Genomic DNA, 23,356 nt, shown 5'->3' on the forward strand with positions numbered 1-23,356 from the left:
TGCTGTGCTTTTCCAGCACCACTCTAATCTTGATTCATGGAAGCACCAAGTGTCCCTCCAAACCACTCACCATCCTGACTTGGAAATGTATCGCCGTTCCTTCACTGTCGCTGGGAGAATATCCTGGAACTGCCTCCCTAACAGCAGTGTGGCTGTACCTACACCACACAGACAGCTCACTGTCACCTTCTCAAGGACAACTAGGGATGGGTAAGGAATGCTGCTCCAACCAGTAATTTCCACATCCCCTGAATTAACGTTTTAGAAATCTTTATCCGTGTGTGTGTCATTTCCAGGCTTGAGTACCTCAATCTTCTCCTTTCTGGCATCTTACACCAGTGTCAGCTTGGAATTGTCCAAATTGCAGCCAATGATCATCTTGTGATATCATCCCCATCTACTTTCACCTCACACCCTGCTCCCAACCTCCTTCAAAACCATTAAATGAACAAGTACCCCACCGTAATCTCAACAATCTACTGTGGACTTATTTCCTTCATCCTTTGGTCTTTCAACCTTGACCTACTCAGTCCCATCACTATTGCCTGAACAGCTTTGACCCTACTCACTGCAAGACTCGGTCACCTTTTTGCATTTTCTGTCAGTCTGTCTTTGCTCCCGTCCGTGTTTCCAAGCACTAGGCCATCGGGTTGGTGTACGTTTATGGACCAGTTCCAGCAGCTCTTTGTGTTGCCTTCTGCAGGGACTGGTCCAAAAAACTCTGCCCCTCTTACAGCCTGGCATTAGGCTTTTCGGGACAATGGACCTGTTTGATCCTGAGATGAACACATCTTCTATGGTTTGATTCACATTCATAGAATCCCTACACTGTGGAAACAGACCATTCAGCCCAACAAGTCCACACTGACCCTCTGGAGAGTATCCCACCCAGACACATTCCCCCTCTGCGTAATGCACCTAATCTACACATCCCTGAACACTGTGGGCAATCTACCAACCTGTACATCTTTGGTCTGTGGGAAGAAAGCCACACAGATATGGGGAGGATGCGCAAACTCCACACAGCCAGGCCGGAATCGAACCCGGCTCCCTAGCGCTGTGAGGCTGCAGTGCTAACCATTGAGCCTTTGGTCTTGCTCTTTAATTATCATTTTTCAATACACCCATGATTTTACCTTGCAAATTCACAATCTCCATCTCCTGAATGGGAAAGGGTATTAGAAGATCAAAAACACCGTCACCCCCCCCCCCCAGCAAGTGGCACCCCATTCTGCCTCGGCTGTGTGCTGTTCCACTTCAACATCCTGGAGCTCTCTCCTTACCAGCACATGCCAGAAGAAGATGTTCATCGAAGCAATACGTGAGGCGGGTCTCGCCAACAACGTTTGTACCATCAGGAGTGAATAAGGGAGAAATGGTTGAAGCTTGTTATTTTCGGTGGGTTGGACCTCCCCAAGGGTCAGGGTAAGATCCACCCACATCACGAGGTGAATATTGCAATGATGGTGCCCGCAGATTGGCTGATCTCCTCATCCATCAATAACCGGGCAGGGTGCCAACACCTCCTGTTGGCACCCAGGAACATTCATCTAACCTGCCTCATTTATCTGTCACTGAAATCTTGTCAGCCCTTAACGTATCAATGAAGCAAAAATGATTCATGTGTTTGTTATCATTTCAATCCTCTTCTGTCTTTTCTGACAGTGTCAGTCAAAGAAAACATCTTTCCTGTTTTCCCACCCCCTGTCTCCATTCTCAATTCCTCAGGCTGGACTCCCCCATCATTCCACTGATCCCTTCACCCACCTCCAGTATTCACCCTCCACTTGGGACCCTGCCTCAGACTCTTGCCTGACCTCGATCTCTTCAATTAAAAACTACCTACGTGACATTGGCCGCCTGAGTGTCCCTGCTCCTCTCACCCACTCGAACCCGTCCCCTTCTGACATTGCCCCACTCTCAGGCCCACCCCTAATTTGGCTATCAAACCCACCAGTAAAGGTGGCAGGCTGGCGCACTGATCTGTACCCTGCAGAAGTTCAACACCAGCTGTCAGATACTTGTTCCTACCGCCCCCCTCCCCCCACCCCCACCACCAGACCATGACCCCCACATCTGAACATCGAGCCAATGTTGCCAGGACTGTCACTGACCTCATTGCCTCTGGAGATCAGCCCCGCCATTGCCCCCGACGTTGTACTGTCCCAAACCCAGACAGCCCACTTCTACCTCCTTCCCAAAACCCACACACCGGACTGGTATCAGCCTGTTCCTGCCCTGAGCTCATTCCCTAATACCATGACTCCATCCTCTCTCCATTTGTTCAGGCCTTGCCCACCTACATCCACGATTCCTCTGATGCCCTCCACCATATTGACACTTTCCAGTTCCCTAGTCCTAACCGCCGCCCGTTCACCATGGATATCCAGTCCCTCTCCCCCCTCCATTCCCCACCAGGATGATCTACAAGCTCTCAGCTTCTTCCTCAACCAGAAAGGCCCTCCCATCCGCCACCACTCTCCTCTGCCCGGCTGAACTTGTTCTCTCACTGAGCAATTTCTCCTTTAACCCATCCTCTCACTTCAGCCAAGTTAAAGGAGTGGCTATGGGCACCCACATGGGTCTACCTCTTTATGGGCTATGTGGAACAATCCTTGTTCCAGTCCTACGCTGGCCCCCTTTTTAATTGGTACATCAGCTGCTGATTCAGTGCTGCGTCATACTCCTGCCAGGACCTTGAAAAGTTTGTTTATTTTGTCTCCAATTTCCACCCCTCTATAGCTTTCGCATCGTCCATTTCTGACACTTCCCTTCATCTCTCTGTCGCCATTTTGGGGAACAAACTGTCCACTGCCATCCACTATAAAGCCACTGGCTCCTATAGTTACCGTCACTACAACTTGTCCCGTCCTGCAAGGACTCCATCCCATTCTCCCAGTTCCTTCGTTTCTGTGCGGATGATGCCACCTTCCAAAAGGTGCTGCTGTCATGGCTTCCTTCTTCCATGACTGTGCTTTCCCACTCACTGTGGTTGACATGGTTCTGAACCCGATCCAACCTATCACCTGTGCTTCCATCCTTGCCCCTTCCCATCACTCACAACAGTACGATCGAGTCCCCCTTGTCCTCACTTTTCATCCTCCACATTCAAAGGACCATTCTCTGCCATTTCAGACAATTCCAACAGAACACCACCACCCAACAAATCTTCCCGTCACTCCCTCTGTCCCCACAGGGATCATTCCCTCTGGGACACCCTCGTCCATTCCACAACCACCAACACTACCCTTCCATCCCCCGGCACACCTTCCCATGTAACCACAGAAGTTGTGACACCTGCCCCTTCACCTCCTCCCTGTTCACCATCCAAGGGCTTAAACTGTCTTCCCAGGTGAAGCAGCGTTTGATCCGTACCCCCGTCCAATTTAATGTATTTGCTGCCCCCAATGTGGCCGACTCTACATTGGAGAAACTAAACGCAGACTGGGTGACCAGTTTGAGGAACGCCCCCAGTCTGTCAGTAACCGTGACCCTGACATTGCTGGAGCTGGTCATTTTAACACAGCGTCCCGTTCACATCTCTGTCCTCGACGTGCTGCAGTATTCCAGCAAATCACAGCACATAATGGAGGAACACAATCCCATCTTCAGAGCTTACAGCTTGTTATCATGTCCTCCCCTTCCCCCCATCCCAGTTACTGTCCTGTCGAGCCCGGCAGGTAGACACAGCATTGATCTGCCACATTCCAATCATTTCATCCGAACATCTTTGTTCTAACCAGCACCCTACCCCCAAACTATAACGTAACCGCTGGCCCTCCCTCCTCACTTCAGCTCTGAGGAAGAGTGATCTAGACTCGAAACGTGAGCCTGCTCTCTCTCCATGGGTGCTGCCAGACCCACTGTGACCTCCAGTTTATGTTGTTGTCGAGACACATTCCAGCATCTGCAGTCATTTAGTCCTAAAGTAAACATACGGCCTGTCCACAAGCTGTTACCCTCAAAGTGGATTAACGCATTCTTCAAGTCTGAGAAAAAAATCTAGACCATCAAAAGACTCTGTCGTGATTTTAGATGAAAGAGGAAGTTTAAGTTCCAGAAGTAAGGATAACTGTCAGTGAAGGCTAATACATCCATGAGGAAGGGTGATCGGGAAGGATATGCTGAGGAATGAGGTAAGGGGATGCTCATTATAAACACCAACAAAACTCATTGTATCAAATGACCTGAATTTAATGGAATTCTATGTATTCACCTTTCATTCCAAAGTTCATTCACCTACACTGGCTCCTCCTGGCAAAATGTCTCAATTTAAAATCTCCCCAATCTCTGTATCCTCCTTTGGACTGTCAGATCCCTGTTACTCTCCAAGGCTGGCTTCCTACACCTCCCGGGTTTTTGTCACCACCGTGTTTGTGGATCTGGAGCCCTTGGCCGTCGAATTCCCTCCTTACGTTTCTCTGACCAACCTGCCCCGGTTAAAGAGGCTCTTTCAAATCTGAATACTGAGGACTGAGTTCTTGCAGTGAAAACCTTTATTTTGTACCTTTATTTTATTTGGTGGGCAGCACGGTGGCACAGTGGTTAGCATTGCTGCCTCACAGCGCCTGAAGACCCGGGTTCAATTCCCGCCTCAGGCGACTGACTGTGTGGAGTTTGCACGTTCTCCCCGTGTCAGCATGGGTTTCCTCCGGGTGCTCCGGTTTCCTCCCACAGTCCAAAGATGTGCGGGTCAGGTGAATTGGCCAGGGTAAATTGCCTGTAGTGTTAGGTAAGGGGTAAATGTAGGGGTATGGGTGGGTTTCGCTTCGGCGGGTCGGTGTGGACTTGTTGGGCCGAAGGGCCTGTTTCCACACTGTAAATCTAATCTAATCTAATTTTGCTTGTAATTTTCAGTTGCCATTTAACTGAAACCTACACGTTAAATTCTGTAGTTTCTAGCCTTCAGCGTGGTTTTTAACGAGGGAACATTGGAACAGCAATTAGCCTTAATTAAGAATCAGCTTGATCCATTTCTCATCAAGGGTGAAAATGTGTTGCTGGAAAAGCGCAGCAGGTCAGGCAGCATCCAAGGAGCAGGAGAATCGACGTTTCGGGCATGAGCTCTTCTTCAGGAATGAGAAGAAGGTGCCAGGCAGGCTAAGATAAAAGGTAGGGAGGAGGGACTTGGGGGAGGGGCGATGGAGATGTGATAGGTGGAAGGAGATTAAGGTGAGGGTGATAGGCCGGAGTGGGGTGGGGGTGGAGAGGTCAGGAGGAAGATTGCAGGTTAGGAAGGCGGTGCTGAGTTCGAGGGTTGGGACTGAGACAAGGTGGGGGGAGGGGAAATGAGGAAACTGGAGAAATCTGAGTTCATCCCTTGTGGTTGGAGGGCTCGTAGGCAGAAGATGAGGAGCTCTTCCTCCAGCTGTACGCGGAAGACCATAGCAACATGACGCCTTGAGGAAGAGCGCCTCATCTTCCGCCTGGGAACCCTCCAACCACAAGGGATGAACTCAGATTTCTCCAGTTTCCTCATTTCCCCCCCCCCCCACCTTGTCTCAGCACCAACACTCAAACTCAGCACCGCCCTCCTAACCTGCAATCTTCTTCCTGACCTCTCCGCCCCCACCCCACTCCGGCCTATCACCCTCACCTTGACCTCCTTCCACCTATCACATCTCCATCGCCCCTCCCCCAAGTCCCTCCTCCCTACCTTTTACCTTAGCCTGCTGGACACAATTTCCTCATTCCTGAAGAAGGGCTCTGGCCCAAAACGTCGATTCTCCTGCTCCTTGGATGCTGCCTGACCTGCTGCGCTTTTCCAGCAACACATTTTTCAGCTCTGATCTCCAGCATCTGCAGTCCTCACGTTTTCCACATCAGGGGTGTCAGATGTGCGAGCATGTAAAACTAGGGAACTTCATGTGGTTTGGCAAGTTTGCGAAATTTACCGGAGTATCGTGATTGAGGGAAGAAAGAGTGAAAGGACAAGAGGTATTGTGTTACATTTGTTTTTTCTAAACCATTTTGGCCTCCAGGACATAGTCCTACTTTGCGCCAGAGGAAGAACTGTAGTATTTTATGAGTATTTGATAAGTGACTAATATTTAATCCATTCCCGTGGTTCAACAGACTATAGCAATCGGAAGCAAGATTAATAAAGTTTATTTAAAAAAAGTAAGTATATTACTGATTCAAACAATTATATACAGGTCATTCTGTCATAACACACATTTCATCAGTATGAATTTGTCTAACACAACTGACCAATTGGAGACACTGTTTCTACAGCACAAACCTTTAAAATGTGCGATTACATCACCAACATTTTAAGTGTGTTTCTAAAGTCTGATTTTCATAAGTACACAGCCATCACATTAGAGAAGAACTGACTGATCGTTCGTTAAGAATGGCAGGGTGGGTGATGCTTCACAGCTGTGGTATATGGGAGTTCCTGGAAAGTAGTTTCGTCCTGAGAAAATAAATCCGTGGGAAGTGTTTGAAGTTAAGCAGTTGCTGCTCAGAGCTTATGAGCTACAGACTCTGCAATGCAGGAGGGAGTGGGGGAAGGTTACCTAGATTCTTTGTACCTGGAGACAGCCACACCTCTTAGGCTGGAGTAATTTGGTTTGATCAGTATTCACGGAGGGGGGACTGTGACCGTTTGTCACACAGGTCAGATCACCCAGAGGGTAACAGCATCAGCCATTATAACCATTCAGCACATCTGAGATTTTTTCAACTTGTTTGGATGAGATGGGATGGATGAGTGAAATGACCATGGCACCGTGATACAGGAAAGCCATCTAAATGGGGGCAGCACTGGCCGGGGGATTGACACCCCCCCTCAGGGTTCAGGATATCTGCTTCGAGCTGGGGAGAAACTTGGAGTGGGAGAGCCCAGTGGATGTGGACCATCATGGGCACCAATGACATAGAACTAGGAAAGAGGTTCGATAGAGACAGTATGAGGAACTAGACATGAAAGTAATCAATAGAACCTCAAAGGTAATAATAAACATTGTTGGAAAAGGATTTTAAACATTATTCTGAGCCCCATGTTCAGTAGCTCCTTTATTCGGAATTTGTTTAGCGCATGTGTGACAGAGGCTAGAGACCATTCTGAATCTGGCTTTCACATGGGGCTCAGTTTCCTTTTAATTACAGCTCGGATCGGAAGTCAGTAGCGCTCTCCCTTTCCAAATAAAGTAAGGATATTTATACGTATCCCATTACAATGATTACATGCAATATTAACATCAGCACTTTCACATCCCCTCTGATCTTCCCGTCCAGTCCTGTGAATACACAATCAATGATGGACAGCTTCATGGTCCACCTTAGGTTCTCCCATTGTCTCGTGATGTTTGTCAGCCACTTATCACCTGTCCTTGGGCTCCTACGATTATTGACCACATTCCAACATTGATTGTTATGCCCCTTCCTTGACATTTGCCAGTCACATGGTACACTTACTGATGTCAGAGAGTCATAGAGACGTGCAGCACGGAAACAGACCCTTCGGTCCAACCCGTCCATGCTGACCAGATACCCCAACCCAATCTAGTCCCACCTCCCAACACCCGGCCCATATCCTTCCAAACCCTTCCTATTCATATACCCATCCAAATGCCTCTTAAATGTTGTACCAGCCTCCACCACTTCCTCTGGCAGCTCATTCCATACATGTACCACCCTCTGCATGAAAAAGTTGCCCCTTATTTCTCTTTTATATCTTTCCCCTCTCACCCTAAACCTATTCCCTCTAGTTCTGGACTCCCTGACCCCAGGGAAAAGACTTTGTCTATTTATCCCATCCATGCCCCTCATAATTTTGTAAACCTCTATAAGGTCACCCCTCAGCCTCCGATGCTCCAGGGAAAACAGCCCCAGCCTGTTCAACCTCTCCCTGTAGCTCAAATCCTCCGACCCTGGCAACATCCTTGTAAATCTTTTCTGAACCCTCTCAAGTTTCACAACATCTTTCCAATAGGAAGGAGACCAGAATTGCACACAATATTCCAACAGTGGCCTAACCAATGTCCTGTACAGCCGCAACATGACCTCCCGACTCTCTCAGCGAAGGTTTGCCAGTCTAATACCTGGACTGGATGGGTTGTCTTATGAAGGAAGATTGAACAGATTAGGCCCAGATCAGCTGGAGTTTAGAAGATTGAAACATATCAGATCCGGAGGCAACTTATCAAGTAGATGCAGAGCAGATGCTTCCTGTTGTGGGAGAATCTAAACTTAGGAGCCACGGTTTAAAAATCTTGGGTTGCCCATTTGAAAGAGAGGAGAGGTGAGATTTTATCTCTACATGAAGGTTGAGGGTCTTTGGAGCTCTCTTCGTGAAAAGGTAGTGGAAACAGAATCCACAAATGTGTTTAAGGCAGAGGTGGGTTTTAAGACGGCACGGTGGCTCAGTGGTTAGCACTGCTGCCTCATAGCACCAGGGACCTGGGTTCAATTCCAGCCTTGGGTGACTATTTGTGTGGCGTTTGCACATTCTCCCTGGGTGAGTCTCCTCCCACGGTCCATGCTAAATTGCCCATAGTGTTCAGGGAGGTGCAGGCTAGGTGGATTAGTCCTGCAGGGTTATAGGAATGGGGTGTGTCTGAGTGAGATGCTCTTTGGAGGGTTGGTGCAGAGTTGATGGGTTGAATGGCCTCTTGCTGCACTGTAGGGATTCTATGAAGAGGTGAAAATGTGTTGCTGGAAAAGCGCAGCATCGAAGGAGCAGGAGAGTAGGCGTTTCGGGCATGAGCCCTTCTTCAGATATTTAGGCTCATGCCCAAACGTTGATTCTCCTGCTCCTTGGATGCTGCCTGACCTGCTGCGCTTTTCCAGCAACACATTTTCAGCTCTGATCTCCAGCATCACTTTCTCCTATTCTATAAAGAGGTTCCTGTTTAGTAAGGGGCGAATGAGAATGTAGCTTTGAGATTATAGTCGTATCGGCCATGATAATACTGAACGATGAAGAGGGCTGAATGGCCTGATGTATGTTTGGCCTAATTTTTGATCATCTTCTCTCCTTTTGTACTGCAATCTTCAAACAAATTTCATGAATAAAGCATGTCAGCGTCTCTTACTACATGAAAGGTGGATATAAAAACAAGTGATTGTAAATCAGACCTTAAAGAGGCTGCTGCTGGTGCCCTGATGAAGGACACTTGCCTGAAACGTTGATTCTCCTGCTCCTTGGATGCTGCCTGACCTGCTGTACCTTTCCAGCACCACTCTAATCTTGACTCTTAGACTGACACAAGCCTCTGAGTGTTATTCCAAATGGCATCCAATGGACAGAGGATATCTAAAAGCAAATGAAAACAGAATGTTTTTGGTATGGTTAGAATTATGGAGAGGACACACCAGAATTTTCCACAGAATGGCCATGGCATAGAACAAGGCCATTCGGCCCATTATGCCCTAATTATTCCCTAATGCCGACCCCATCTCCCTGCATACCATTTCATCTTGGATGCCTCAGTTGCGACCTTGTCTCCACCATATTTCCAGGCGATGCTTTCCAAACCCTAACTACTCGCTGTGTGAAAGAAGTTATTTCTCGCATCACCGTTGCTTCATTTCACTTAAATCTATAGGGAGAAAGGTGAGGACTGCAGATGCTGGAGATTAGAGTCGAGAGTGTGGTGCTGGAAAAGCACAGCCAGTCAGGCAGCATCCGAGGAGCAGGAGAATCAACGTTTCAGGCATAAACTTATGTTCAAAATGTCGATTCTTCTCCTGCTCCTCGGATACTGCCTGACCCACTGTGCTTTTCCCAGTGTCAACTCTTCAACTTTAAATCTATAAGTGGGAACAGCTCCTTCTCCCTGTCTACTCCATCCACCTGCTCAGGATTTGAGGGCAACACGGTGGCTAGCTCTGCTGCCTCACAGTGACAGGGATCCAGGTTCGATTCCTACCTCGGGCAACTGTCTGTGTGGAGTTTGCACATTCTCCCCGTGTCTGTATTGGTTTCCTCCGGGTGCTCTAGTTTCCTCTCACCGTCCAAGGATATGCAGGTTAGGTGAATTGGCCAGGCTAAATTGTCCATAGTGTTCAGGGTGAATGTAAGGGAATGGGTTTGGGTGGGTTACTCTTCGGAGGGTCGGTGGGGACTTGTTGGGCCGAAGGGCCTGTTTCCATACTGTAGGGAAACTAATCTTGAAAAGAACTCCATTAACTTTTCTCTCTGCTTTGTCTCCCCAGAGAACAGTCTGAACTCTCTTCAATCTCTCCTCATCACTAAAGGTTCTCATTCCTGGAACCATGTTTGTAAATCACTTCTGCACTCTCGCCACTGCACTCACATCTTTCCGATTATCTGACGCCCACAACTGTACGCAACGCTTCAGCTAAGGTCTAACAAGAGACTTCCCTGTGTTCATAAATACTTTTTGAGGAAGGGTCAGTGGACCTGAAACATGAACTCTGCTTTCTCTTCAGAGATGCTGCCAGACCCGCTGAGTTTTTCCAGTTTTGGTTCATGAAGACATTCCCTGGTTAGGTTTAGACGTGGTTATTCATGATTAGATTTGGGCTCCAGCTTCTTCGAATTTCTCAAAATAACTAACAGTTGCTGCACTCTCTGTCGCCAGGCGTTGTTAGTTCCTTTCAGGATTAACATGTAGCTGCATCTAAAGTTTGCTGAAGAAATCAGGCCCTCTTCATTTGGAACTCTACCAAAGCTTAACCGGATCAATAAAACTCATCAAATTGCAGAATTCATTTTCTTACGTATTTCATTCATTTGTGGGATGTGGGCGTTGCAGACTGGACCAGCATTCTCTGCCCATTGTTGCCCTTGTAGGTAGACCCACAATACCATTAGGGAGGGAATTCCAGGAATTTGACCCAACAACAGTGAAGGAATGGCGATGTATTTCCAAGTCAGGATGCTGAGTGGCTCAGAGGGGAACTTGTAGTTGGTGTTCCCATGTATCTGCTGCCCTTATCCTTCTGAATGGAAGTGGCCATGGATTTGGAAGGTGCTGTCTGAGATGTCTTGGTGAACTTCTGCAGTGCATCTTGTAGGTGGTACACACTGCTGCTACTCAGCGTCAGTGGTGGCAATCAAGCAGGCTGCTCTGTCCTGGATGGTGTCGAGCTTCTTGAGTGTTGTTGGAGTTGCATCCTCCAAGTAAATGAGGAGTATTTCATCACATTCCTGGCTTGTGCATTGTGGATGATGGACAGATTCTGGGGACTCAGGAGGTGTGCTACTCACTGCAGGATTCCTGGCCTCCAAACCTGTTCATGTAGCTTCTGTGTTTGTGTGGCAAATCCAACTTAGTTTCTAGTCAATGGTAACCCCCAGGATGTCGCTCATGTTGATAGTGTAGCTCTTGTAGCTATTATAGTTATATGGCTCATCCAGTTGAATTTCTGTCAATGGTCAAACCCAGGATGTGCATAGTGAAGGATTCAGTGACGGTGATGTCATTGACTGTCAAAGGGATGAGCATTACATTCTCCCTTTTGGAGAGGTCACTGCACTTGTGTCCCATGATTGTTTTTTGCCACTTTTCAGCCCAAGCCCAGTTTATTTGCATTTGAACATGAACTGGTTCGGAATCTGAGGAGGGGCAAATGGTGCTAAACATTGGGCACTCTTCAGTGAACATGCCCACGCCTGATCTTATGACGGAGGGAAGGTCATTGATGAAGCAGCTGAAGATAGTTGGACCTAGGACACTACTATGTGTCCTGGAGCTGAGATGACTGACCATCTTTCCATGTGCTAGGTATGATGTCAGCCAGATGGTAGTTTTGGCAGGGCTCCTCATTACCACACACTTTGGCAAATACAGCCTTGATGCCAAAGGCAATCTCTCTCACTCCACCTCCTCATGAACCATACCTCTGACCAAATCTCATCTCAGTTCTTTTTGCTCACTTTTTTCAGTTTGTTACCATTCTCTTGTCTTAATCACCTTGTAAAGTTAATCACCTTGTAAAGTTATCTTCCTGTTGCTGAAGAGAAATACAGAAATATAATCCATTGCAATTAGAAAATTTAAAAATTGCCATCCAACCATTTCTCTCCTCTATATTGGGGAGACGAGCCGCCTACTTGCGGAACGCTTCAGGGAACACCTCTTGGACGCCCGGACCAACCAACCCAACCACCCCGTGGCTCAACACTTTAACTCCCCCTCCCACTCCACCAAGGACATGCAGGTCCTTGGACTCCTCCATCGCCAGACCATAACAACACAACGGTTGGAGGAAGAGCGCCTCATCTTACGCCTGGGAACCCTCCAACCACAAGGGATGAACTCAGATTTCTCCAGTTTTCTCATTTCCCCTCCCCCCACCTTGTCTCAGTCGATTCCCTCGAACTCAGCACCGCCCTCCTAACCTGCAATCTTCTTCCTGACCTCTCCGCCCCCACCCCACTCCGGCCTATCACCCTCACCTTGACCTCCTTCCACCTATCACATCTTCATCGCCCCTCCCCCAAGTCCCTCCTCCCTACCTTTTATCTTAGCCTGCTGGACACACTTTCCTCATTCCTGATGAAAGGCTTATGCCCGAAACGATGAATTTCCTGTTCCTTGGATGCTGCCTGACCTGCTGCGCTTTAACCAGCAACACATTTTCAGCATTTCTCTCAAATAAACTGCATATAAAAGGAGGGCAAAGTTCAAGGATTTGAATAAGCATGTGAATTGCAGAATTGTTCTCATATTCCCTCAGCAGAAACCTTACCACGGCATCTAATGCAGGACTGAAGGAATTCTGCATTGTCGGGGGTGCAGTCTTTAAGAAGACAAGGTGCAATCTGATGTCTCATTAAAAAAAAATCCCACTGTACTATTCCAAACCAGTTTGATATTTAAAACCAGCAGGTGAATTCTCCCAGTGCGCTGACAATGTTCATTTTCCAACCATGTTCCTCAGCAGTTGCTCAGGCTGTTAGCTCAGTGTTGCAGAGTGATGCTGACAAGTATGGGCCCAGTTCCTGCACTGGCTGACGTTACCATGAAGGGATCCCAACTTCTCAACCTCCCTTTGCCTGAGGTATGGATCTGCAAGTTCAACCAACCACCGTCAGTCGTCTCTCTAACGACAGCACATCCCTGAGATCCAGTAGGACGATGGCAACTTTAGCTTTTATGCGTGTGGGAGTTTGCTGTGCAGAAGTGAGCTGCCACATTTCCTCCAGCAGTGACTACATTACAAAAGGCATTTCCTTATTGCAAAGTACTTTTGACAATCCTGAAGTCACCAGAGAATCTATGTATATTTTCATTTATTCTTTCAGGTCACTGGTTAGACCAATAGCTAGGCCAGTTAAAAACCAACGACTGGAGGTCCTAGTGGATCAGTAGTAGTGTCCCATTCTCTGGTCCAGCAAGTCCAGGTTCCAGTCACTTCTCAGGATGAGCTGACCACAGAGATGTGCCAAACAGACAGGCTTTTAAAAAATGAAAGTCAACGATTTACTGTGGGTCTGGAGTCGTATTTAGGCCAGACCAAGTAAGGATGGCAGATTTCCTTCCCTTAAGGGCATTAATGAACTAGGTGGAATTTTATGGCGAACAATTATTTTAATTTTAGTTTGGAATTTGTTTTAATTAATGTCCTCAGAGTAATGACCTGGCCATTTGGATTACTGGTCCAGTGACATTGCCACTGCGTCAATGTCTCTCCAGTGGAATCTGCAGTTGGTATCTCATGTAGCAACATAGCAACAAGATGTAGGCCATTCAGCCCATTGAACCTGTCCCACCACTCAATATGATCACGGCCGATTGAACACTTCAATGCCTTTTATTTACCTTGTCCCCATAACCCTGTACAGTACCTCACTGGGGACCAGGAATCTATCAATAGCTACCTTAAACATTCTCAAATAAACAGCTCTGTGGGGTGGAGGATTCGAGGGGTCAGAACACTTTGAGAAAAATAATTTCTTCTCAGCTTTAATGGAAGTGGAATTCCCACTTATTTTTAGATTGTGCCCTCTGGTTCTAGATTCCCCAACCTGGGGAAACATCTCACCTACAACCAATCGGTTAATTACTTCAAGCACTTTGTAGGTTTCAGAGCGACCCTCTGTCATTCCCTGGAGAATAGAGACTCAGTTTGTTCAATCCCTTTACACAGGACAGTCCTGCCAACCCAGGGAATCCTTCTTTGCCGATACAATTTAATGTAGAGAAGGGAGTTGATAGATGGGACAAGTGAAGAGAAACACTAGAAAAAGGTATAATGTTTAAATATTCACATGTATCAATCACTTTCATATATTTTGTTCTCTTCTTATGCTTGTTTCTGTCTGTGCCTCCCACCTGTGGTTTCACATTCATGAGCTTGTCCTCTCAGGATTGACTCTCTGAAAACCAATCCACACGTATAAACACAAAGGAATTGATTGCTTTTCCCAAGTATCCCCAGAGCTGCAGTTGCAGTAATGATCTGTCTGAGAGCTCCTGGGAGGGTATCTCACCAGCGGGTGTGTGTATCAGAGACCCAGGGGTAAATTTAGCTTAATTTCCCTGTCATTTAAATAAGCCTGACACTGTCAGCAACATCCGCGCCACATGAATGAGTTAAAAACAAAACACCCATGGGTTGGTTTTCATTAACAGGGGGAATTGAGTTTAAGAGCCGTGAGATCTTGTTGCAGCTCTATAAAACATTGGTTAGACCGCACCTGGAATACTGCATCCAGTTCTGGTCGCCCTGTTATAGGAAAGATGTGGATGCTTTGGAGAGGGTTCAGAGGAGGTTTACCAGGATGCTGCCTGGAATGGAGGGCTTATCTTATGAGGAGAGGTTGACTGAGCTCAGACTTTTTCATTGGAGAAAAGGAGGAGGAGAGGGGACCTAATTGAGGTATACAAGATAATGAGAGGCATAGATAGAGTCGATATTCCCCAGGGCAGAAATGGCTAACAAGAGGGGTCATAGTTTTAAGCTGGTTGGAGGAAAGTATAGAGGGGATGTCAGAGGCGGGTTCTTTACACAGAGAGTTGAGAGAGTATGGAATGCGTTGCCAGCAGCAGTTGTGGAGGCAGGGTCATTGGGGACATTTAAGAGACTCCTGGACATGCATATGGTCACAGACATTTGAGGGTGCATACATGAGGATTAATGGTCAGCACAACATTGTGGGCTGAAGGGCCTGTTCTGTGCTGTACTGTTCGATGTTCTGTGTTGTATGGTTCGATATCCACTCGCCGATGGTGAGGCCATCTGTATGAAGTTAGATCAATCCAGTCACCCTCACAGTTTGAGCTGTGCTAAGTTAATCCCTTGCTATGATTGAGCAGATAACATCCAAAGTAAACAGGGTTCTTGGATTTCTGAGGAGGAATCTTTTATATTGCAAGAAAACTATCAGTTTTTTATGACTGTGGAGAGCAAACACAGCTAACATTAAACTTTGCTTTCTCTCAGCAGATGCTGCCAGACCTGCTGAATTTTTCCAACAATTTCTGACTTTACTTCTAATTTCCAGCATCTGCAGTTCTTTGTTGTTTTTGTTCACCATTAAAACTCTTTGAGTAAAATAATTCTCAGACCTAAGTGACAGCCCCCTTATTCTTAAGTTGGCTCCCAGTAATCACAAAAGCAAAGGTTTGGAGAAGGGTAGACTGGCTTTATTCTACAAAATATTGGCTGGACTGGTGGAAAGTTGACAGAAATAAGTATCTGGTGCACTTCAACAATGGCAAAACACAAGGAAACCTTTCACACAAACTGCAAAGATCTTTGGTTTCAAAGACAGTGGATTGAAATCCGTTTTCATAAGAGCGTTACTGAAGTGGAACGAGCTGTCAAAGGAAATGACTGCATTGCTATCACTGGACATCTTCAAGACCCAACTCGAGATTATTCCCATTGCTAACCCTATCATTGTCAGGGAACCAACTGGGTGGGCTTTGGTCAATTTAGCCAGCCTTACCTGTAGGGATGTTGGAGGGACATGGCCACACAGCTAAAGCAGAAACAGAAGAAAGAGAAGGTGAGGACTGCAGACGCTGGAGATCGGAGCTGAAAATGTGTTGCTGGAAAAGCGCAGCAGGTCAGGCAGCATCCAAGGAACAGGAGATTCTAGGAGAAGGTGAGGACTGCAGATGCTGGAGATCGGAGCTGAAAATTTTCTAGGAGAAAGTGAGGGCTGCAGATTCCTGAAGAAGGGCTCATGCCTGAAATGTTGACTCTCCTGCTCCTTGGATGCTGCCTGACCTGCTGCGCTTTTCCAGCAACACATTTTCAGCGCAGAAACAGAAGAAGACAATTTCTGACTCCAGTAAAATGGGTGATAACCGTCCAGCAGCCATTTGGAGTCAATGAGAAAGATTTCTCAAGTAGGACATTAAATTGGCAACAGGGTCATTATCATCCAAGTTATAATCAGACAAATTTCAATTTACCCCTCAGAGGAAGGTCTATAGGGTGGCAAAAAAATCATCCCTCAAAAGTAAACCAAAATTCCTCGGAGATAATCAGATTAAGGCTAACTGTGAATTTGCTAATCACTTTGAATGAACTCGTCAATTGCATTATAACAGTGGCTTTTGAACTCCTCCCAGTGATTCACATTGCTCCTCACTACCACACCATCGATAGCGAGATAGTGCGACCATCTTTAAACATCAACCTGAGATTCATGGCTGATTTGTTGAACTTTTACAACTTCCTCCACCATGATTTTGCAATCCCCTCACTGCCCTGCTACCCCACCCCAAGTACATGTTAATCCAACAGTGTCTGAGCACCACTAATTGCTAGGAAGTGTCAGGATATCCTCCCTAGTTCCCAGGAAACGGAAGTCCAACCAGCTGGAGAAAGCCAACCTCAGCAGTAACTGTTTCTTCAAAACCCTGTCATGGCGGCCTCTGAGCCTGGGTGCCTGCTGTGGTGTCACCGTTAATATGTAATATTCCTGTAAGATGGTTTCGGCATCTCCGACTCCATCTTACTGAGACCACTTGAAGCATGGTATGCTGATGCAATGGGCTGTTGTTTGTAACTGAGCAGTTTGATGTTATCCCAGACACTAAGAGACTGCAATATATGACTATATCAGGAGCTACAATAAATGTTTGTTGAATCTTTCAATACCGTGTTACGTGCATCTAGTTCATACATTAGAGGAGCTAACATACAGGGCAGCACGGTGGCTCAGTGGTTAGCACTGCTGCCTCACAGCGCCAGGGACCTGGGTTTGATTCCAGCCCCTGGCATCTATCTGTGTGGTGTTTGCACATTCCACCCCGTGTCAGCGTGGGTTTCCTCCCACAATCCAAAAGATGTGCTGGTTCAGGTGAGTTGGTCATGCTAAATTGCCCATAATGTTCAGGGATGTGTAGGTTAGCTGCATTAGTTAAGGGAATGGATCTGGGTCAGTTACTCTTCAGGGGGTCGGTATGGATTTGTTGGGCCGAATGGCCTTTATCCACATGGTAGGGACTGCCACATCAGGTTCAAATACCCTGCAGATTGTAAAAGCCCACCTCCAGTTTGGCAGATCATTTGGTGCATGACCTCAATCTCTAAAGGGGTGTCACCTCCAATTTCACCGCTCAGCTACACCACAGGCATCTGTCTTCAGCAAAGACAACGGTGAATACAACTGTGCTGCACTGGAAATTGCTTCAATGTTAAAATTGACAACAGAAAGTTAGTTGAGGAGTGAGATGATTTCACTGTATGAAAGGTCCGGGTAAAAGCTGAACACTCACTACAGACTTCAATTCATTTTAACAGCTGCTGTCAGTTGATGAGGTGTACACTTTGCTGACTACAAACTCAGATCAGGATCTCTCTGACGAAGAGTAAAGAATCATCAGACCACGAGATGTGGAGGGACATGCGGACCTCAATCTCTCTGTACATTTCTGTCACATCCATTCAATGTCACTGACACTACACACTGACCTTGCATGGAGTTACCCCACTAAAAGGCTAATACCACGCCAAGGGTGAACAGAACCGTTCACCCTCACCATTCCTGTTGGGTGCTCACAAATGTTCCAGCGACACTTTGACCTTTATTTAGATCAGACATTCTCCAACGTTTTGAAATGTTTACCGCTCCCCTCAACCCCCCCTCCCCCACCCCCACCCCCAGGTGGGAGCTGCTGGTCAAATCAATCCCCCAATCACACACTGACCCTCTGCATTCACTTTTTTGAGGTTTTTATTTTGCCCTCTGAGGGGTAAATTGCAGTGTCTGGAGCCAACTTTGATCAGTGACTAGAAGAAAGGGCATGGTCTAACTGTGAGTCACATTGAAATGTTTACTGCCAAAGGATTTTGTTATTAAGTCTTTTTCTTTTCCTAAATCCTCTTTCTTTTTTCATGAAGAGAAGTAAATTTCCATACAGCCGTGTTTGATTTGGAAAGCTGTCACTGTTGTAGCTACAAGGGGCAAAATTACAATCAGGCAAAGTCCCTTTTCCAAAATTGACAACAAATCTCCTCAGAAAACTGTCTGACAAGTTTTCAATTATTTTATTCATGTATTAAAATTCTGTGGGGACAATAAAGAAATCGAAATGTTCAATCAGTGTCGCAAATCGATGGACATGGTTATTACGATGAAACACAGCAGTACACAAACTAAATAAGAACAAAGTGAGCAGGGAATAGAAGGGCCACTTTTGAACTGAAAGGTTAAGAGAAGCAACTGAGTAAACTGAGAAAAATCACTGAACAGTCCAGGGACATTGGGTCTCAGGGCTAGTGAGAGGCCTCACTGGCACCAGTCAGACTTTAAACGCTGTGCAATGTCTTTCCTGAAGATCTGGTTTCCTGGTAATCCACCTCCCACTAAACCACCTACAGCTCCTTATAGCAGAGGACCAACGCGTCTCCCCACTGTGTCTTTATTCTCTGGAGTGTAGAAGGGTGAGAGATTATAGAAACTCAGAAACATCAAAGACAGGAGAGAAAGTAAGCCATTCGGCCCTTCATGCCTGCTCTCCCATTCACTATGATCATGGCCAATCCTTTATCTATCTCAATTCTCCTCATACCCCTTGATGCCTTTAAACTCTAAAATTGTATCTGTCTCTCTTTTGCATGAACTCTTTCCAACCTCTTGTGGGAATTAGCAGGAAGGATGTTTCCTCCTGATTAGGAATCAGGGACATGGCATCAGGATAGGGAGCACCATTTTGAGCTGAGACAAGGAGGAATTTCTCACACAGATGGTGCTGAGTTGTTGAGTCCTCTGCCCTAGAGAAGTTTCAGCCATTGAGTATGTCCAAGGCAGAAAATGATAGATTTCTATCGATTAAAAATATTCAAAGGATGCAGGGAATGTGCAGGAAGTAGAAAATCAGCTACGTTCTCATTGAACAGCAGAGCCGTTTGAAGGGCTGAATGGCCTATTGCTGCTCCCATTTCTTATATTCTTCTGTTCCCTCTCTTCCATCCCAACTGGAAAGTGGACCAACTCTTCCTAACTCAATTGGAAAATGTCTGACTGTAAAATAACCTTTTCTCCCCACTCCCACTCCAATCTTAAACGAAAGTGCATGAAAGTCCTTTTGAATCCTATGTTTTTAAAATAGCTTTATTCAATCCACTGGAACCATTATGAACTTTATCAAGAAAAAAATCTGATTTTCAGTTAACAGAAGTAAACATGCAAAACCATTGCCTGGAGTCCTGGAGCCTGGTCTGATGGTGATTAGTGTTATTTAACAAGAGATCAAAATTCCTGGTGTAGCATGATCTGAAACATCAGAGGGGATTTAAACCCAGTGTAAATGGGAAGCTCTGTTAAAATGTGTGAGTGCTCCAGAATGGATTACTTTCAAGAACGATAACTCAAAATGCTTTATAACTGATGAGGTACAATTGAAATGTAGTCCCTGTTGGACTGGAGGAAATATTTGCAATTAATTTGAACACATCAAGTTCTTACAAACAGCGATAAGCTTCTCTGCTCCAACACTGTCGGTGAAGGAATACATACTGGATAGCAGACTGAGAAAAGTATTTGCTCTGGGATTAGTGGTCAAGAACCCCTAATAATCACCTGAAAGAGTAAATGAGGCTTTGGCAGTATGAAAGCTAATATAAGTATCTTCAACTACACTCAACCAATAGCCTAGCCTTTACTTTTATCTCTCTGGAGTGGGCAGTGAAAGCACATTATCAGAGTCATGGGGGAGGCAATGACAAGTCATATTATCGCTAGGAAATAAATCCAGAAACAAGTGGCAAATAACATAAATGCCTGGCAATGATCATCGGTGGCACAGTGGTTAGCACTGCTGCCTCACAGCATCAGGGACCCGGGTTCAATTCCTGACTCAGGTGACTGACTGTGTGGAATTTGCACGTTCTCCCTGTGTCTGCGTGGGTTTCCTCCGGGTGCTCCGGTTTCCTCCCACATTCCAAAGATGTGTAGGTTAGGTGAATTGGCCATGCTAAATTGTCCGTAGTGTTAGGTGTATTATTCAGAGGGGAAAATGTGTCGCTGGAAAAGTGCAACAGGTCAGGCAGCATCCCTTCTTCAGGCTCATGCCCGAAATGTCGATTCTCCTGCTCCTTGGATGCTGCCTGACCTGCTGCGCTTTTCCAGCAACACATTTTCAGCTCTGATCTCCAGCATCTGCAGACCTCACTTTCTCCTCATATTATTCAGAGGGAAATGGGTCTGGGTGAGTTACTCTTCGGAGGGTCCGTATGGACTTGTTGGGCCAAATGGCCTGTTTCCACACTGTAGGGAATCTAATCTAATCCACTAATCCATAAGAGATGATCTAATGACTGCCCCTTGACATTCAATGGTATTACCATCACTGATTCCCCCACTATCAATATCCCTGGGCGGGGTGGGGGGGGGTCGTGTTAACATTGACCAGAAACTCGACTGGATTCACCACATAAACTACCTGAGCAGATTCAGAGGCTAGGAATCCCGCAGTGAGTAACTCATCTCCTAACTCCCCAGAACCTGCCCCGCCATCTACAAGACACATGTCAGGAGTGTGAGGGATTACTCCCCACTTGCCTGGCTGGGTGTAGCTTCACAACACACAAGAAGCTTGAACCCATCCAGGACAAAGCAGCCACTTGATTGGCGTCCGCTCCCTCCACCACCAATGCTCAGTAGCTGCAGTGTGTACCACCTACAAGGTGCACTGCAGGAATTCACCAAGATTCCTTAGACAGCACCTTCCAAACCCATGATCACTTCCATCCAGAAGGACAAGGGCAGCAGATACATGGGAACACTGCCACCTGCAAGATTCCCTCCAAGCCCCTCACCATCCGGATTTGGAAATACATTGTCGTTCCTTTGCTGTCACTGGGTTCAAACTCCTGGAATGCCCTTAGCAATGGGATTGTGGGTCAGCCCACAGCAGGTGGACTGCAGCGGTTCAAGATGGCAGCTCGGAGATCCAAGATGGCGGCGACTCAGCAAGTCTGAGTTTACAGAGCTCTTCCCAAAACCTGGGTAAAGTGAGTTACTCACCCCCACCACACTTACCAAACCACCCAAAAAAAATTTCTAACCTTAATTAGCTGCTTACTATTATATTTAAGCAGTTTAATATTAAGTGGATAATGAGTAAACCAAAGGGATCCCGCAGCTCTCAGAAAACAAAGACCCCTCCCCCACCCTCCTCTCCTCCTCCTGCTGCAGCTGATGTAAAAACAGGCCTTGAAGAGATGATTGCCAGGCTGGAAACGACACTCGTCAATTTCATCGCAGAATCCAGACAGAGATGGAACTCATTTGAAGAAAAGCTACAAAAGCACAGCCAGGCTCTCGAGGAATTACAGGGCCGAGTGGAGGGGGCGGAGCTAAAGGCCACCACCTCCGAGGCTGCAGCACAAACAGCTGCAGAACAGGTGCGAGCTCTGGAGCAGAGAGTCCGGGCCTTTGAAATCTACATGGATGACCTGGATAATAGAAATCGGAGAAAGAATATCCGTCTTCTGGGCCTCCCTGAACAAGAAGAGAAGGGACAGTTAGCAGTATTTCTGGAGCAATGGCTGCCCCAGCTTTTAAACCTGGGGGCTGAAACTGACCGGGTACGGGTGGAGTGGGCCTACCGGGTCGCAGCACACGGATCTGGCCCAAACCAGCGCCCACGCCCGGTCCTGTTCCGGCTGCAGAGTTATAGGGAGAGGCAGATACTCCTGGATGCCTCCAGAAATCTTGGAAAGGATCCTAAAGCTATGATTCATGAAGGATCCAAGACCATGTTATTTCAGGACTTCTCCCCGGCTCTGGCACGAAGGAGGAAGGCGTTTGATGAGGTGAAGAAATGTCTAAGGAACTTAAATATTCAATACACCTTACGCTACCCAGCGACGTTATGCTTTACCCACGAAGGATCCGAGTATAATTTTAGATCACCAGAAGAGGCTAAGGAACTTTTAGACTCGTTTAAATAAATCGTAAGAGACAATTAATGTTGGCTTGCCTCTTCCACACTCCATGGGGAGAAATGGATACTTTACTCTACTTTACTTTTGCTTCTGGGACCAGGGTTGTCTTCCCTTGCTATTTTATGTTATTATACTTAACTGTAATTTGTTGGAGTTGTAATTTTATAGTTATGTGTGTTTGTACGTGGTATTGATGCTATCAGATATACTCAGGTATGGGTGGGGAGGGGTGGGGGTGGGGCGCTCACTGTTAACTCTAGCTCGGTATTATATCTAAATCCTATTAAGGAGCGCCCGGGTCAAGGGTGGGACACTGTTTGGGAGAGGATATGGTGGACCTTTAGAAAGGAAGTAAGGCCCCCTGAGAACAAGGGGGAGGATCTCCATTCAAACATTTTTTTTTGTTCTTATTGTTTGGAAATAGTTTCCTTTTTATTATACTGTTATGAGTGTATTAGAGAACATTTTCTCTTGTTTGAAGGATGTAAGTGACTCAACTATACACTCTGGATAATTGTGGATTAGATTAGTAGTTAACTGAGTTTCATTGTTTTTCTTTCTTCTTTAGTATCATTCCTTTGAATTTTGATGATTATATATTTAAGATCTATTTTTATATTAATGTTTGTGCTTGAAAGTTCTGTTTATTTTTGTAAATCTGTCAAAATATTAAATTTCTAATAAAAATATCTTTAAAAAAAAAAGATGGCAGCTCACCACCACCTTCTCAAGTCCCATGAATGAATGAAAAGAGTAAAGCCAAGCCGTGACTGGTCATTATGCTGTGGTACTAAGGACCAGATAAAAGGCATATGAGACCAACCTTGGAATTAAGCCAGTGCTGGGCATGGGGGTTGAAGTAATGTGTCCACTAACGACTGACTGGCTATGAGTATTCATTGGATAGCAACGTACAGATTTGAATGTGCTGTTTGCTGTTTAATACTGGGAAAATCGAGCTCATGGTTCATGGGTTTTAATGTAATGTTCAGTTTTGGGAATTACAGTTTCACTTTAGAAAGAGGGGAAA

This window comes from Hemiscyllium ocellatum, chromosome 42 (assembly GCF_020745735.1).
Source record: "Hemiscyllium ocellatum isolate sHemOce1 chromosome 42, sHemOce1.pat.X.cur, whole genome shotgun sequence".
NCBI lineage: Eukaryota > Metazoa > Chordata > Chondrichthyes > Orectolobiformes > Hemiscylliidae > Hemiscyllium > Hemiscyllium ocellatum.